A 16,306-nucleotide genomic window follows, 5' to 3' on the forward strand; every position below is an offset into this window, starting at 1 on the left:
TCCTCCTGTGGGAGCACACTGACCACCAGGGGGCAGCTCCTGCATTGAGAATCTGCCCCCTGGTGGTCAGTGTGTGTCATAGTGACCAGTCATTCTGCTGTTAGGGTCAATTTGCATATTACCCTTTTATTACGTAAGATAGAGGCCTGGTACTTGGGTGGGGCTGGCTGGTTTTCCATGAAGGGTGTCCCAGATCAGGGTGGGGTTCCCACTTGGGTGCCTGGATAGCCTGGGTGAGGGGCTGATGGGTGTTTGCAGGCTGGCCAAGTCCCGCAGCAGGGACCCTGACCCCATAAGGGTGTGGCCATCCTGGGTGAGGGGCTGATGGCTGTTTACAGGCTGGCCATGGGACCAGCCACCCAAGCTCCCAGTGGACGCTGGCTGGAAGCAGGTATCTGGGATTTATTTATCTTCTATAATTGAAACTTTGTTGCCTTGAGTGGAGGCCACAGCTGGCCAGAGAAGGCAGGAAGCTTGGCTTCCTCCATCACTGGGGCAACCAAGCCTCCTGCTTGCTCCAGCTCCACGGCTGCCGGCCGCCATCTTGGTTGGTTTAATTTGCATATAGTCACTCTGATTGGCTAGTGGGCATAGCTTGTGGGCATGGCTTGTGAGTGTAGCGGAGGTACGGTCAATTTGCAAATTTCTTTTTAATTAGATAAGACTAGAGTCCCGGTGCACGAAATTTGTGTATGGAAGTTGGGGCCCCTCAGCCCAGCCTGCACCCTCTCCAATCTGAGACTTCTTGGGGGATGTCCGACTGCCTGCGGGGAACAGGCCTAAACCGGGAGTTGGATAACCCTCTTACAATCTGGAACTGCTGGCTCCTAACTGCTTTCCTGATTGCCCCTAACTACTTCTGCCTGCCAGCCTGATTGCCCCCAACTGCCCTCCCCTGCCGCAACCTGCCTCCTCCACCAGGACCCACCTCCTCCACGTGAGGTGGCGAAGAAGCCTGGACTGGACACCTCCACGCTGTGTGGAGATGTGGGACTTCTAGGTCTTACTGCACGGAGCAGCTTCAGGGTCCTGCCTCCACTGTGCATGCAGCCATCTTGTGGTGGCCATCTTGTGATGACATAACGTGTTAGGACCATCTAGGCTTATATTAGTACAGATTATTATTATTATGAAATAGTATTAAGTAATCTATTCATTTAAAGTAATCAAGTTCCTGATTAACATAACATTATTATTTTAATAATATATATAAAATCTTTGCTTTCTAGGCAAATAAAGGAAAAACTTTTTTTTCCTTACTTTCAGAAATAGGCTTATTTTTCTAATGGAAAACATACTCATATTCTTATCCTATATAATAAAAGGCTAATATGCAAATAGACTGAATGGCAGAACAACTGGTCACTATGATGTGTGCTGACCACCAGGGGGCGCACCTGAAACATGTTGGGCATCGGCAGCAGGCAGCAGAGCATGGAACATGGCAGGCATCAGCCATGGTGGGATGGTGGAGCAGGTGAGTGAGGGTGCCAGACCAAGGCAGGGCGCCAGCCACTGTCATCGGGGCAAACCTCTGGTGGTTACATAAAATTCTTTGCTCCCCGGCACTGCAGTCCTGCCTGGCTCTTGCACCTACTGTCAGCACTGTCCCTGCTCCCACCTGTTGCCGGCACCCGGCGCTGGCCCTGATCACTCAGTGCCGTCAGCAGGTGCAAGCGGCAGCTGCCAGCCCCGATTGCCCCTCAGGCTTCTCCACCTCTCCTGCTCCTGAGGGGCGATTGGGGCCGGCAGCTACCGCTCACACTCGCTGCTGGCGATGGCTCCACTTGCACCTGCAGCCAGCACCCAGTGCCATCAGTGGGTGTGAGCGGCGGCTTCCAGCGCCGATTACCCCTGAGGGCTTCCCCACTTCCCGCTGCTCCTGAGGGGTGATTGGGGCTGCAACATCCACTTGCACCCACTGACAGTGCCAGCCCTGCTTGCACCCGCTGCTGGCGCCAGCCCCAATTGCTCCACACTGTCAGCGGGTGCAAGTGGGGCTGGTGCTATCAGTGTGTGGGCTGCTGGCAGACAGGGCACCAGGGCTGCCATGGGAGAGGCTTGGTGGGGGCATGAAGGATGGGCTGAGACCTGCCCCTGTGCCCACCTCAGCTTCGTGGCCCACAGTTCCTTTCAACATGAATTTGTGCACTGGGCCCCTAGTTAAGTATAACAGAGATAGTGAATTCCTTAGCTGACAAACAATTCCCTCAAACTTGGAAATCTCAAGTTGACTCCAATGACTTATGGCACAGTTCCTTTCATTTTCTTACTGTTAGTTTTCAAGGGTTCCATCACTTTTCGTTGCATTCCTGGTTCCTCCTCACATGGGGCACCACTTCGCCGGGCCTGACATGCAGACCCTGAGCGACAGATGAACAGATTGCTCTGACACATGTTTCTGTGAAGGAGAGGGCTAAGGGACTCCTTTACTTTAGAAGTAAAAAGCAGTCCTGTTTGTCTGCTTCTTAGGCTTTTATTGTCACAACAGCTGGAACTAAAATTAGTGATTAGACACAATCAGTAGGGTAAGTATTCTTGAGAAAGTATATGCTTCTATAAGGTTGGGTCTTTAAAGACTAAACATAGAGATTCTAGCAAAACACTCTGGGGGATTAGACTTGTTTGGAAAAGTCAAGGTAGGGGTTGCTGCCTTTGGCAAGGTCCCCTCAGAGGCCCCTGACCTTATGGAGAATTCTCCTTACAGATATTCCAACCGAGCCCCATGCTTCCCCACATTTATTTTCTCCTTAGTTTCCATTGCCCTAGGAGCTCTATCAGAAAAGATATTGCTACAACAAATGTCTGCTATTTTGCTGCCTATGGATTCTTCTAATATTTTTATCATTTCCTGTCTTAGGCTTAAGTCCTTTATGCATTTTGAGTTTATTTTTGTGTATGGTATAAGTTGGTGGTCTAGTTTCAATTTTTTGCATGTATCTGTCCAATTTTACCAACACCATTTATTAAAGAGACTGTCTTGATTCCATTGTATAGTCTTGCCTCCTTTGTCAAATATTAATTAAGCATAATGGCTTGGGTCAATTTCTGGGTTCTCTGTTTAGTTCCATTAGTCTATATGTCTGTTCTTGTATCGGTACCAGGCAATTTTGAGAACAGTGGCTTTGTAGTATAGCTTGATAACTGATATTGTGATCCTCCAACTTTGTTCTTCTTTCTTAAGATTGCTGCAGCTATTTGGGGTCTTTTTTTATTCCAGATGAAATTTTAGAGAGTTTATTCTAGGTCAGTGATGGCGAACCTTTTGAGCTTGGCGTGTCAGCATTTTGAAAAACCCTAACTTAACTCTGATGCCGTGTCACATATAGAAATTTTTCTATATTTGCAACCATAATAAAACAAAGACTTTTATTTTTGATATTTATTTTATATATTTAAATGCCATTTAACAAAGAAAAATCAACCAAAAAAATGAGTTCGCGTGTCACTTCTGACATGCGTGTCATAGGTTCGCCATCACTGTTCTAGGTCTTTGAAGTATGCTGTTGGTATTTTAATGGGGATTTCACTGATGGACATTTTAATAGTGTTGATTCTACCAATCCATGAACACAGTATAGTCTTCCATTTGTTTATGTTTTCCTCTATCTCTTTTTTCAGTGTCCTGTAATTTTCTGACTACAGGCTCTTTACCTCCTTAGTTAAGTTTATTCCTAGGTATCTTATTTTTGTTTTGTTTTGTTGCAATGGTAAATGGAATTGTTTTTTTAAATTTCTCTTTCTGTGAGTTCATTATTGGTGTATAAAAAAGCCATACATTTCTCGGGGTTAATTTTGTATCCTGCTACATTGCTGAATTCACTTATTAGTTCTAGTAGTTTTTCTGATGGGGTCTTTAGGGTTTTCTATTTAAAATATCATGTCATCTGCAAATAATGACAATTTTACCTCTTCTTTTCCAATTTGGATGCCTTTTATTTCTTTTTCTTGTCTGATCGCTATGACTAGCACTTCCAGTACTATGTCAAACAGGAGTGGTGAAAGTGGGCATCCCTGTCTTGTTCCTGTTCTTAGGGGAAATGGTTTTAGGTTTTTCCCATTGAGTATGATGTTGGCTGTAGGTTTGTCATATAAGGCTTTTATTATATTGAGGTATGATCCCTCAATTCCCACTTTGCTGAAAGTTTTTTTCAGGAAAGTGTGTTGGATTTTGTCAAATGTCTTTTCTGCATCAATTAATATGATTATGTAATTTTTGTCTCTGAGTTTGTTTATGTGATATATCATGTTTATTGGTTTGTGGATATTGTACCAGCCTTTCATCTCTGGAATAAATCCCACTTGATCATGGTGTATGATCTTTCTAATGTATTTCTGGATCTGATTTGCTAGAATTTTGTTGAGGATTTTAGCATCTATGTTCATCAGGGATATTGGCTTGTAATTCTCTTTCTTTGTGGTGTCTTTATCTGGTTTTGGGATTAGGGCAATGCTGGATTCATAGAAAGAGCTTGGAAGTATGCCTTCCTCTTGAATTTTTTGGAATAGTTTGAGAAGGATAGGTTTTAGTTCTTCTTTGAATATTTAGTAAAATTCCCCTGTCTGGCCCCTGGTTTTTCTTTGTTGAAAGTTTTTTGATGACTGCTTCAATTTCCTCCTTAGTTATCAGCCTGTTGTGATTTTTTGACTCTGCTTGTTTGAGTTTTGGAAGGTCCTATTTTTCTAGGAATATGTCCATTTCCTGTAGGTTGTTTAGTTTGTTGGAATAGAGTTGTTCATAGTATTTTTTTTTTTTTTTTTACAAACCTTTGTATTTCTGTGGGGTCTGTTGTTATTTTGCCTCTTTCATTTTTTATTTTGTTTTTTGGGGGGGTCCTCTCTCTTTGCTTCTTGGTGAGCCTGGCTAGAGGTTCATCAATCTTGTTTATCCTTTCAAAGAACCAGCTCTTGATTTCATTAATCTTTTGTATTGTGTTTTTTTTTTTTAAAATCTCTATGTCATTTATTTCTTCTCTGATCTTTATTATCTCCTTTCTTCTGCTCACTGTGGGCTTCTCTGGTTGTTCTCTTTCTAATTCTTTAAGCTGTAGAGTTGGACAATTTATTACCATTTTTTCTTGTTTTTTGAGGTAGGCTTGTTATGCTATGAGCTTCCCTCTCACGACTGGTTTCACTGTGTCCCATAGGTTTTGGATTGTTGTGTTTTCATTGCCATTCATTTCCAGGATGTTTTTAATTTCTTCTTTGAGCTCTTCATTAACCAATCATTTTTTAATAGCATTCTATTCAGCCTCCAAGTGTTTGAGTTTTTTGGATTGTTTTTATTGTAGTTTATTTCTAATATTATGCCGTTGTGGTCTGAGGAGATACTTGATATGATTTCAATCTTCTTGATTTTGGAGAGACTTTGACTGTGACCCTATTTATGATCTGTCTTTGAAAATGCTCTATGTGCATTTGAGAAGAATGTGTATTCTGTAGCTTTGGGGTGAAATATTCTGAAGATGTCAATTAAGTCCATCTTTTCTAGTGAGTCATTTAGGATTGCTGTTTCTTTGCTGATTTTTTTTTCTAGAGGATGTCAGTGGAGTATTAAAGTCACCTACTATGATCGTATTGGTGTTAATATTTCCATTGATGTCTTCCAGAAATGTTTTTTATGTATTTGGGTTCTCCTGCATTCGGTTCATAGATGTTTACCAGGATTATATTCTCTTGTTGTATTGATCTCTTTAGTATTATGAAGTGGCCTTCCTTATCTCTTGTTATGGCCTTCACTTTGAGGTTTATTTTGTCAGATATAAGTATTGCTACCCCATCCTGTTTTTTTTTTTTTTTCATTTCCTTTTGCCTGAAAGATATTTTTCCATTTCTTCACTTTCAGTCTGTATGGGTCTCTTGTTCTGAGATGGGTCTCTTGTAGACAGAATATATATGGGTCATGTTTTCTTATCCATTCAGCCACTCAATGTCTTTTGATTGGGGCATTTAGTCCATTTACATTTAAAGTTATTATTGATAGGTACTTGTTTGTAGTCATTTACATTTTTGGTGCCTGTGTTCCTTCTCCCCCACCTTCCCTTCTTTTTTTTTTTTCTTCTTTTTCCTCTTAAAGAAGTCCTTTAAGCATTTCTTGCATTGCTGGCTTGGTAGTGATAAACTCCCTTAGACCTTTTTTTGTCTGTGAAGCTCCTGATTGCCCCTTCAATTTTGAATGATAGCCTTGCTGGATAGAGTATTCTTAGATGCAGTCCCTCGCTTTGCATTACGTTGTATACTTCATTCCATTCCCGCTGGCCTGATGTGTTTTTGTTGAGAAATCATTTGGTAATCTAATGGGAGATCCTTTGTAGGTTACTCTCTGTCTCTCTTGTAGCCTTTAAGATTCTCTCTTTATTGTTAACATTTGCCATTGTGATTATGAAGTGTCTTGGGGTGTGTCTTTTGGGGTTCATCTTGTTTGGTACTCTCTGTGCTTGGGTGACTTTTTTCTTCCCCATATCAGGGAAGTTTTCTGTTATTATTTCTTCAAATTGGTTCTCTAATCCTTGATTCTCTTTTTGTCCTTCTGCCACCCCTATTATATGTATGTTACTTCATTTCAGGTTGTCCCAAAGCTCCCTTAGGGTCTCCTCCTGCTTTCTATATTTTTTCTCCAGTTGCTGTTCAGATTGGGCTTGTTTCTCTGCCCTATTTTATAGCTCACTAATTCTTATTCTACTGTTGAAGCCTTCCATCATGTTTCTTATTGTAGCTATATCACTTTTGATTTCTTCTTGGTTCTTACATAGGTTGTTGATTTTCTTGTCCATCTGGTTTATGAACTGCAAGACTCTGTTTCATTTAGTTCTGTTTTCTGGGCGGGGATGGGGGTGGGTGATTCCTCCTTTTCTTTCGTTTTGGTGTTGCTTTTTTGTCTCCCCATTTCAGCTGTTGCTGAAGGGTCTAGGCGCCCAGTTGCGTGGGGCCTGAGTGGTGGGCTTCGTGGAAGCATTGTGCACACTGATAGTCAGGTGGCTGGCTGGGTGCCTGGGAGATGTGATGGCTGTGGTCAGGGTGTGGTCTGCACACGCTGACAGTCAGGATTTTGGCTTTGGTGTCCAGGAGATGTGGCCACTGTGGTCCAGGTGGGGTCCGTGTGTGCCAACAGTCAGGGGCTGGCTTGGGATGCATGGGACCTGTGCTGCTAGGGCAGATAGGCAGGAGGGGAACACACTCTGGGACTCACATTAGCCTGAGACCAGTATGGGTGGAGTCAGTGCCTGTGAGTCTACAGCTGTGGTAGCAGGTCTTTGTCCAGATTGGCTGTAGGGTCTTAGTTTTCATCTGAGGCCTGTTTGGGTGGTGGTGCGGCTGGGATCCTAGTCATAGCAGTTCTGCCCTTTAAGGTGGCTTAGTTTCTGTGCCAGCACCGGCCACCCGGGAGTGCCTGCAGTGGTATCAGGGGTTCCCTGTCCAAGATAGCCCAGTCTGCCAGCCCCTGAGAGTCTTGCAGGATCTTACTGTCCCTCGCTCACACACACACGCACACCACACATGTCCACACACTCCCCTTTCACCCCGTCACTGCCAGCCGCCATCTTCTGAGACATCTTTGCCTATTCTTTCACACAGCCCTTGAGTGTTAGGCAAATTGGAAATGGGGAAATATATGATTAGTAATTTAGAACATTTGGTAAGACTTCTTAAAACAGAGATTATTTTTTATTCAATGCATTGTTTATAAGGTACCTATTATTTGCAGAGAATTATAACATGTATGCATGATTTTTGCTATCAAGAAACTTACAAACCAGCAGGACAGATGGATTTCATATCCACATGTATAGTTAAGTTTGGTATGTGCAAAGCACCATGGCAGATATAGTCTGAGTGATGTTGCCTTTCAGTGGAGAGAGAATTCATCTCTGGCTCTGTTGACGTGGAAATTTCATAGAGGAGGGGGCATTTGAACTGGGAATTGGGGGATGGATAGGTTTGAATAGATGAAGGAAGCCAGTCCAGACAAAGGTGACAGCATTAGTAGAGTATAAGATGAGAAAGAGTGAGAGGTATGTTTAGGAATTGGTTAGTAGCTAAAGTCAGTTTTATTGTAATGTTTACATAAGGATGATGTGGAGGATGAAGTGAGCCAGATGTGGGAAACCTTAACTTCCACATGTAAGAATCTGTCTTTAATTTAGTAGTCATCACCTGGGTTTCCAACTGGTTTGGATCATGACAAAAATGACCATTAATAAGGACAAGTCTGTACTTGCTTTTTGTCCCAAGTCTGGCTTGGTCATGAAGAGAGTGAAAAGTAGTTTATAAAAAATATTGAATTACTCATTGATTTACTCTAAATAAAAGTACATTAAGTTTGATTAAACATTTAACTCTGAAATGGTATTCTTTTCACTCACAGCATTTTGTATGCTTTCTGGAGGGAAATATTTCAAAATATGGGATTAACCCAATGTCTATCACTGATTGTGTGGCTGGAAGAGCAAGGGAGATGAGTATTGTCTTAGAATATGTCTTCCTCTAAAGATCTGAGAAATTTATTTCAGAGCATTCCAACTGATCCTTAGATTTAGAGAAATGGTCAGTAGTTCAAAATCTAAGATAGTGGACAAGGAAGCAGAATACAGGCTCACTAATCTCCAAATCATTGAATGAAATGAAACTTATATAAAAAATATTTCCTATGATGTTAAAACCGTTTTTTAAAAAACCAGTTGTTTAACTGTGGTTCTGAAATTGAACACGAAGAAGTGGGAAAATCCCATTGGTTCTTCTCGTGTTAAGGAGGATATTAATGACAAAATCTTGTGTGTGTGTGTGTGTGTGTGTGTAGGGAACTATACTAGAGGGTACTAGAACTGGTTCTTTTCTAGAGAATTTGAAATGATAGGGTCATGGACTGCCTGTTTTATTCATTCATCTATCAAGTACTAATCACTGGTGTGATTTCAGAATTTCTCTAACTCCTTCAGAATATGTTTATATAATAACTTGCTTGGTTACTGGATGTCTTATAATTTTCACATAGATTCTTTTTGCTGAGAGAGTAAGTGCTATCACACACCTCCTATCCATGCCATTTAACGCATACTTAAAGGACAATTTTGATTAAAGAATAAGAAGGATCAGAAACCTCTTATAGGGAAAAATATTTTTTGAGAATCTATAACTATTAAGTGCCCAACAGCTCACTGAGCACTTTCCATCCTAAGCATTATTTCATTTAATTTTCACCCCAAACTATGAGAGAGAGATCAGACTCTTTCTTTGGCTGAGGAAATTGAAGCTCACCCTGTGGCAGTGATTTTCCCAAGAACATACAATAGTGATTCAGGGCACCAGAATTAAATCCAGGCATATCTGAGATCAGCTTCTTTTTCCCCCCACCATGGTGTCTTTTGAGGTTTTAAAATCTATGAAAACTCTATATTTTCTGACTACAATCTGCTAAGAATCTTAGAAATGAGTTGACAGGCTGCCCTTTAGTTCCCAAACCCAGTGATTCAGTTTTATTCCATCTTTCTTACTTTATCATTTATGTCTCACTGGCCTGTCCATGGCCATTTCCCCCCTCAGTGGTTCCAAATGTAGGAAAATAGGGAATAATGAAGATCACCACAGGCCAGGAGTACACTTACATGTGTGTACTTGTATAGACTGGAAGTTTCTTAGCAACAGAAGGGCGTTTTAGGAAAATCTTCTGACCAGAGTGCCAATTCTTATACAATTGGGAGTTACTCAAAAAGGAAGTACCTTTTTTTTTTTTTTCAATCCTCACTTGAAGACATGCTTGGAGAGAGGAGGGAAGAGGAGAGAGAGAACACTGATCGCTTTCTGTAAGTGTCCTAACCAGGGATTGAACCCGTAACCCATGTATATGCCCTGACCAGGAATCAAACTGGCAACCTTTTGGTGAATGGGACAATGCTTCAACCAAATGAGCTACTCTTTTGATGACAAACAATCACCTCATAATACTTAGTTTCCTTCCCCACTGTGGGTATTATGTTTGGCTTTAGCTATAGGCAGACCTTTTATGGATAGCTATAACTATGCATGTGTCAATGCTGATTTTATGGTGGGTCTGACATTTACAGAGGTATGATAACAAAGAATGGAGGATGGAGGTGCGGCTTCTGCCTTGACTCTTACTTTACTGTCATAACCAGATTGTTCAGAGTTGTCCATATATTCTGCCTGAATTTTCTGACTCAGTTGTCCCCACCACTCCATTGAAACTGCTTTTACAAAATTGTCTTGTTTATAAGCCCAGTGTACAATTCTTAGTGATTATCTTACTCGATTTTTTATGAGCTTTTCACATAGTCCCCACTCATTTCTTTCTAGAACAAACTCTTTCTTGTTTTCCCTGTCCTGTTGCTGTTTTCTATTTTGGTCTTCTGACTTCCCTGAACACTTCTTTGACATCTTGGGGTTTTCTTCACTACTCAGTCTTTATGTGAAGATTCTCAGGATTCATCCCTTGATTATTTCCACAGGTGATTTCACTTGTTCCTGAGGCTTCAGATTTTCCTGCCAAAGTCCCCTAAAGTTAAACTTTTAGCTTAAACCTATTTCCAGGTCCAACTCTAAATGATATTCCTTCTTGGATATATTATAGGCACCTCAAAATGAATATGTTCAAAATAGAACTCATGCTCTTCTATCTCCAACTTGCTCTCCCATTACGTATTCAGCTCATCAAATGGCCCTACTGTTTTCTTGGTTGCTCATGCCAACCTAGGTGACATCCTTTTCCCTCACTACTCACATCCACCTGAGTCATTGGCATCACATCTTATTGAATCTACATCCCAGATATTAAATGATAGTAGCTAAACTAAAAAGAGATGAATAAAAATTACTTTAAAGAGAAAACAATACAGATGTTCTGCCGTGGTTGGGGCTGTTCACCCCAGCTGCTGTGGAAACTGAGTCAGACCTGCAACTGACTCTGTGTTGTTGAGTTCTTTCTTGTGTGACCCTCCTCTTCCCTGGGAGCCTGATGACCAAGGGGATCCACGGACACTTTCGGGCGTCTGTGAGGCAGCAGGTTCTCTCCCATTTCTTGCCCACGCCTTCAGCCATCTTCCTGTAGAAGTTGCGAATCCGATGTGTGGAGTTCATGTTTCTACACAAGTTGAGAAGCCCCCCCCCCACCCCCCATCCCTACCCCACACACATTCTAAGCAGCTTATTTCCTCCTCAGACAGTTTTTTCTGACGTTGTTCAGGCAGAATTTGAAGTTTCAGTGTCAGCTGCTGGATCTCACTTTCTAGGTGTGAGTTTTCAGAAGTGGACCGTATCCTGAAGTGATGACCTGTCAGGTATATGTTCAATGCCAACAGAACAAGGTCTGCAATGTGGGAGGACTGGCCTCTACCCCAGGTGTCCTGACAGTCATTGGCTTTTATCATTGGCCCAACATCCTCACTACATTTTCCATAGACTTCATCATGGCAGAACACCTTTTGCCTAGCGTCTTCACACTTCTTAGAGTGTGCCATCTCTTCACTATCAAAGACACTGTCACAACAGCACATACCAGGACCACCCAGGGGAACACAGGGAGACCTGGGATGTGTTTCAAACATTCAGAAATCACCAGCAAAGCACCACACAGTGCTCCAGGATTAGTTGGAAGGTGGATGCAGTGGGGGGCAGCAGGCCCTTCATGTCTGGTTGGGTTCACAGCTCTACCTCTTGCCTGTCAGTATTCTGTGGGCCACAACTAAACACTTAGAAACCTACAAGAGGTACCTAGCAACCAGGGCAGATCACTTGGGCTGGGGGAGGGGAGACTAGCAGGTTATAAAAACAGTTTTCCCTCACTTTGCTCTGAAATAGGAAAGCAATCTCATGTATACAGGCACTGGGGCAGGTGGATAGGGCTGATTGCAGTCTAGAGTACAGAGAGTTCATATATATGCCTTTGCCTCCCTCATAAAGTGTCCCTTACTATTAATAGCTTGCATTAGTGTGGTGCATTTGCTACACTTGATTATCATTACATTATTATTAACTAAAGTCCATACTTTACATTAGGGTTCGCTCTTTTTGTTGTGTAGTTCTATGAGCTTTGACAAATGTATGATGTTATGTATACACATTACAGTATCATACAGAATAGTGTCACAGCCCAAAAAATCCCCCATGCTTCACCTATTCATCCCTCCTTTCCTCTTGAACATATGGAAAACACTGATGACTTTTTTTGTTCTGAAGGCTATTTTGTCTGAAATTGATATAATTACTGTCACAATCTTTATATTAATGTTAGAATGGTACATATTTTTCCATCTTTAGTTTTCAAAAAGTTATGCCTTTAAAATAGGTTTGTTATACACAATATACACTTGGGTATTGTTTTTGATTCCTTATGGCAGTCTTTCTTCTTTAACTTTTGTAGTTAGACCTTGACTTTTAAAGTTATTTTTTATATATTTGGATAATATCTATCTTGTTATTGTTCTCTGTTGATTGTCTGTTGTTCTTTTTTGTCTTCCTCTCTCTTTAGTGTTCTTTGGCTTTAGTTGAGCATTTTATATGATTCCATTTTGCCTCCTCTTATAACATATCAATTCTACTTCTTAAAATTTTTAAGTACTTACCATTGGGTTTGCATTATACATTTACAACTAATTCAGGTCTACTTTCAATAACATTATACCACTTGATTGGTTGTAAAATATCTTATAACTGAGTATTCCCAATTGCTCCTTCCCATCTCTTAGAACACTGCTTTCATTTATATCACTTATCCATAAGCTATAATCACACAATACATTGTTGCTATTATTATTTTGAACAAACTTTTATCTGTTGGATTAATTAAAAATAAGTAAAATGAAATAGTTTATTTTACCTTTATCCCTTCTCTAATGCTCTTTCTTTTTCATGTAGACCTGTGATTCTACCTGTATTATTTTTCTTCCATCTAAATAAACCTTTTAAAATTCTTGCAAGACATGTCTACTGATGTGTAATTTTCTCAAATTTTGTTTGTTTGAGAAAGTATTTGTTTCCCCATCTTTTTTAAAGGATAATTTTACAGAACACAATTTTCTAGGTTGGTGATATTTTTTTTCTTTCAGCACTATAAACAATTCATTCCACTATATTTTTGCCTGCATGGCTTCTGAACAGAAATCCAACATAAATCTTATCCTTATTCCTCTCCAAGTAATGCTTTTTTCCCTCCCTGGCTTCTTTCAGGATTTTCTCTGTGCCTTTGATTTTCTGCAGTTTGAATATTATATGCCTAGGTGCAAAGTGCCTACCATGTGCATTCAGCTTTATCTATCTATCATCTATCTATCTATCTATCTATCTATCTATCTATCTATCATCATCATCATCATCTATCTATCATCTATTTTTTCAATTACAGTTGACATTTAACATTATTTTATTCTAGTTTCATGTGTAAGACATATTGATATAATATGACAATTAATATAATTTATGAAGTGATCCCCCGGTAATTTAAGTACCCATCTGGCACCATACATAGATTATATTTCCTGTGCTGTATTTATACCCTCATGACAATTTTGTAACTGCCAATTTGTACATGTGAGTCCCTTATCCGTTTTCACCTAGCTTCCCAAATGCACCAATCCCCAGTCTGGCAACCCTCAGTTTTTTCTCTGTATCTATGAGTCTGTTTCTGTTTGTTTATTATGTTCTTTAGAGTCTACATATAAGTGAAGCCATATCACATTTGTCTTTGTCTGGTTTTGGAATCAGGATAATGCTAGCCTCATAAAATGAGCTTGGGAGTCATCCCTCCTTTTGAATTTTTGGGAACAGTTTAAGGAGGATAGGTGCTAGCTCCTCTCTGAATGTTTGGTAAAATTCATCTGTGAAGCCATCTGGTCCAGGGCTTTTGTTTGCTGGGAATTTTTTTTCTTTCAGCTATTTAATCGTTTTTTTTTTGTTTGTTTTGTTTTTTTTGACCAGCACACAAGCTTTATTGACACAATCTACAAGCGGCCGCTGGTCCGTCCCAGGGAGGACAGACAGGCCTTTCCTTGACTGAAATGTCAAGTAACACAACTGCAAGTCAAACCTAACACGTTCCTGGCCAAGGGTTCTCGCCCGTTTTCACGATGGTCATGGGGAACGCCTTTTCCTACGACGCCGCTGCAGAGGCTGCTGCAGAAGGCCCCTCAGTGATACTGCCCCACTCTGGAAAATATGCCTTCAGGCTCCTTCCCGTCCCCCAAGGCGGCGGCAAATCCTTCCTCTCGCCTCCTTTTGGCCAAAGCAGCCAAGGATTTAAAAGTCTTTGGTTCATAGATGGCCAGATCGGCCAGCACTTTCCTGTTGAGCTCCACCTGGCACTTAATTAAATTGCCAACGAATGCTGGGTAATGCAGGCCGTGCTCCTGGGAGGCAGCTGTGATTCCATTAATCCAGAGCGTCCTCAGGATGCCCCTCTCCCGTCTCCGGGCTTTCGTGCATTTCACAAACGCTCTGATCACAGCCGGACGGCCGGCCAGCCGGTAGCAGCAGCGGTTCTTCCTCCCCCGGAAGTGCCGCGCGTGCTTCAGCACCTCCTGCACGCGCCAGTAGGCCAGTAGCGGTCGGTGACGCGGCTCGGCAGCCAGAGCTGCGCGGTGAGGAAGACCATGGTGCCCAGCAGGCGTCCCCGCTGAAAGACGCCCGCGCCGCGCTGCCGAGTGCTTCTTAATCCGGTTCTTATAAGAAATTCAGAACACCAGTTTGTGAGGATAAAGCCCATTGGTGAGAGTGAACGGAGAGCGGAGATAGCCCTGGAGCTGAGGAACAGCTTTGATTTTTGTCAGAATTTGTGAGTCCACAGCCTCTGGTCAACTTGTGCTGTTCTGTAATCTCGTGTTTCTCTTTCTCTGTGTCGAAGATCTCGCCCTCCTGGTGTCTGGGCTTGCGCAGCTTCTTCTTGAAGTAAGCATCAGTGAATGTTTGGGGATTTTCACACCACTGCTATCAATTTTGGTGGCGGTGGCGATGACAAATTTCTGGTGCAGAGGCACTCGATTGAGGGGCAGAGGTCCGGTCACAAGTAGGAAGCCACTGCCCAGCCGCTTCAGGAAAACCACGCTCTTGCCTCCGTGGCGCCCAGTGAGGGTGAGCAGAGTGGTCTCAGGAGTGATGCTGGCCTGCAGTCTCCTCACATGCTGACTGAAGGGTTTCTTGCCTGGCTCAACAGCTTGCGAGGCACATCTTCAGTAGGATGATATCTGGGCGTCTTGCGGAGATTAACCACTCGGGACCAACATTCTAGTCGCCATCTACTGGTTTTGCGACAGTAGCAAGAACTTCCTCCTCCTTTTTCTTTCCAATCCTGGATTTAGCTGCCAAATACTTCCTCTTGCACATGGCCTTTCGCGAATACATAGCCGACCGGGAATATCTGCCAATTCCTCTGAGGAGAATGGGGTTTCGGCTGCAGTGGGGCTTCCCCTTCTTAGGTGCCTTAACCTTGCTGCCGGCATCAGCCTTCTTGGCTTCAGGCTTCTGCTCCTTAGTATCCGGCTTCTCAGATTTCTTTTCACCTGCCATCTTGCAAGATGGGAAAGAGCGGGAATTTTTTGATTAATGCTTCAATTTTGTTTGTTGTAATTGGTGTGTTCAGATTTTCTGTTTCTTCTTAACTCATTCTTGGAAGATTAAATGTTTCTAAGAATTTATCCATTTCATGCAGATTGTCCAATATGTTGTCATATTGTATGTATTTTCTTATAATCTTTTGTGTTTCTATGGTGTCAGTGGTCATTTCTCTCTTTCATTTCTAATTTTACTTATTTGAGTCTTCTCCTTTTTGAAAAATTCTTTATTGTTGAAAGTATTACATTCCCGCCCCCCCCCCCCCCCCCCTTTTTGAGGCTTATTAAAGGTTTGTCAACATTGTTCATCTTTTCCAAGAACCAGCTCTTGGTTTTATTGATCTTTTGTAATGTTTTTAGACTTTATTTTGTTTATTTCTGCTTAATCTTTATTATTTTCTCCCTTCTACGCCTTTTGGCTTTGTATATTGTTCTTTTCCTAGTTCCTTTACATGTTATGTTAGATTATTTACTTGAGATTTTCCTTGCTTCTCGAGGTAGGTCTACATTAATATGAACTTCTTTCTTTTATTTTTTTGTTAATCCTCACCTGAGGATATTTTTTCCATTAACTTTTAGAGAATGGAAGGGAGAGGGGAAGGCAGAGAGAGAGCAACATCAATTGGTTGTCTTTCCCACGCGCCCCAACTGGGCTGGGGATCGAGCCTGCAACTGAAATACATGTCCTTGACTGGATTCGAACCCAAGACTTTTCAGTGCGAAGGCCAATGCTATAACCACTGAGGTAAACA

At 41.8% G+C, this 16,306-nt stretch overlaps 2 pseudogenes across 2 annotated transcripts; both read right to left on the reverse strand.

Annotated features, from left to right (window-relative positions):
- Positions 1 to 13,789: 13,789 nt before the first annotated feature.
- On the reverse strand, positions 13,790 to 14,599 carry LOC308530521 (large ribosomal subunit protein bL20m-like; annotated as a pseudogene). The gene has a single exon. The product of its transcript is annotated as a large ribosomal subunit protein bL20m-like (transcript).
- Positions 14,600 to 14,678: 79 nt separating this feature from the next.
- On the reverse strand, positions 14,679 to 15,510 carry LOC308530531 (large ribosomal subunit protein eL6-like; annotated as a pseudogene). The gene has a single exon. The product of its transcript is annotated as a large ribosomal subunit protein eL6-like (transcript).
- Positions 15,511 to 16,306: the final 796 nt, after the last annotated feature.

This window comes from Myotis nattereri (genome assembly GCF_964212035.1).
Source record: "Myotis nattereri genome assembly, chromosome: 1".
Lineage (NCBI taxonomy): Eukaryota > Metazoa > Chordata > Mammalia > Chiroptera > Vespertilionidae > Myotis > Myotis nattereri.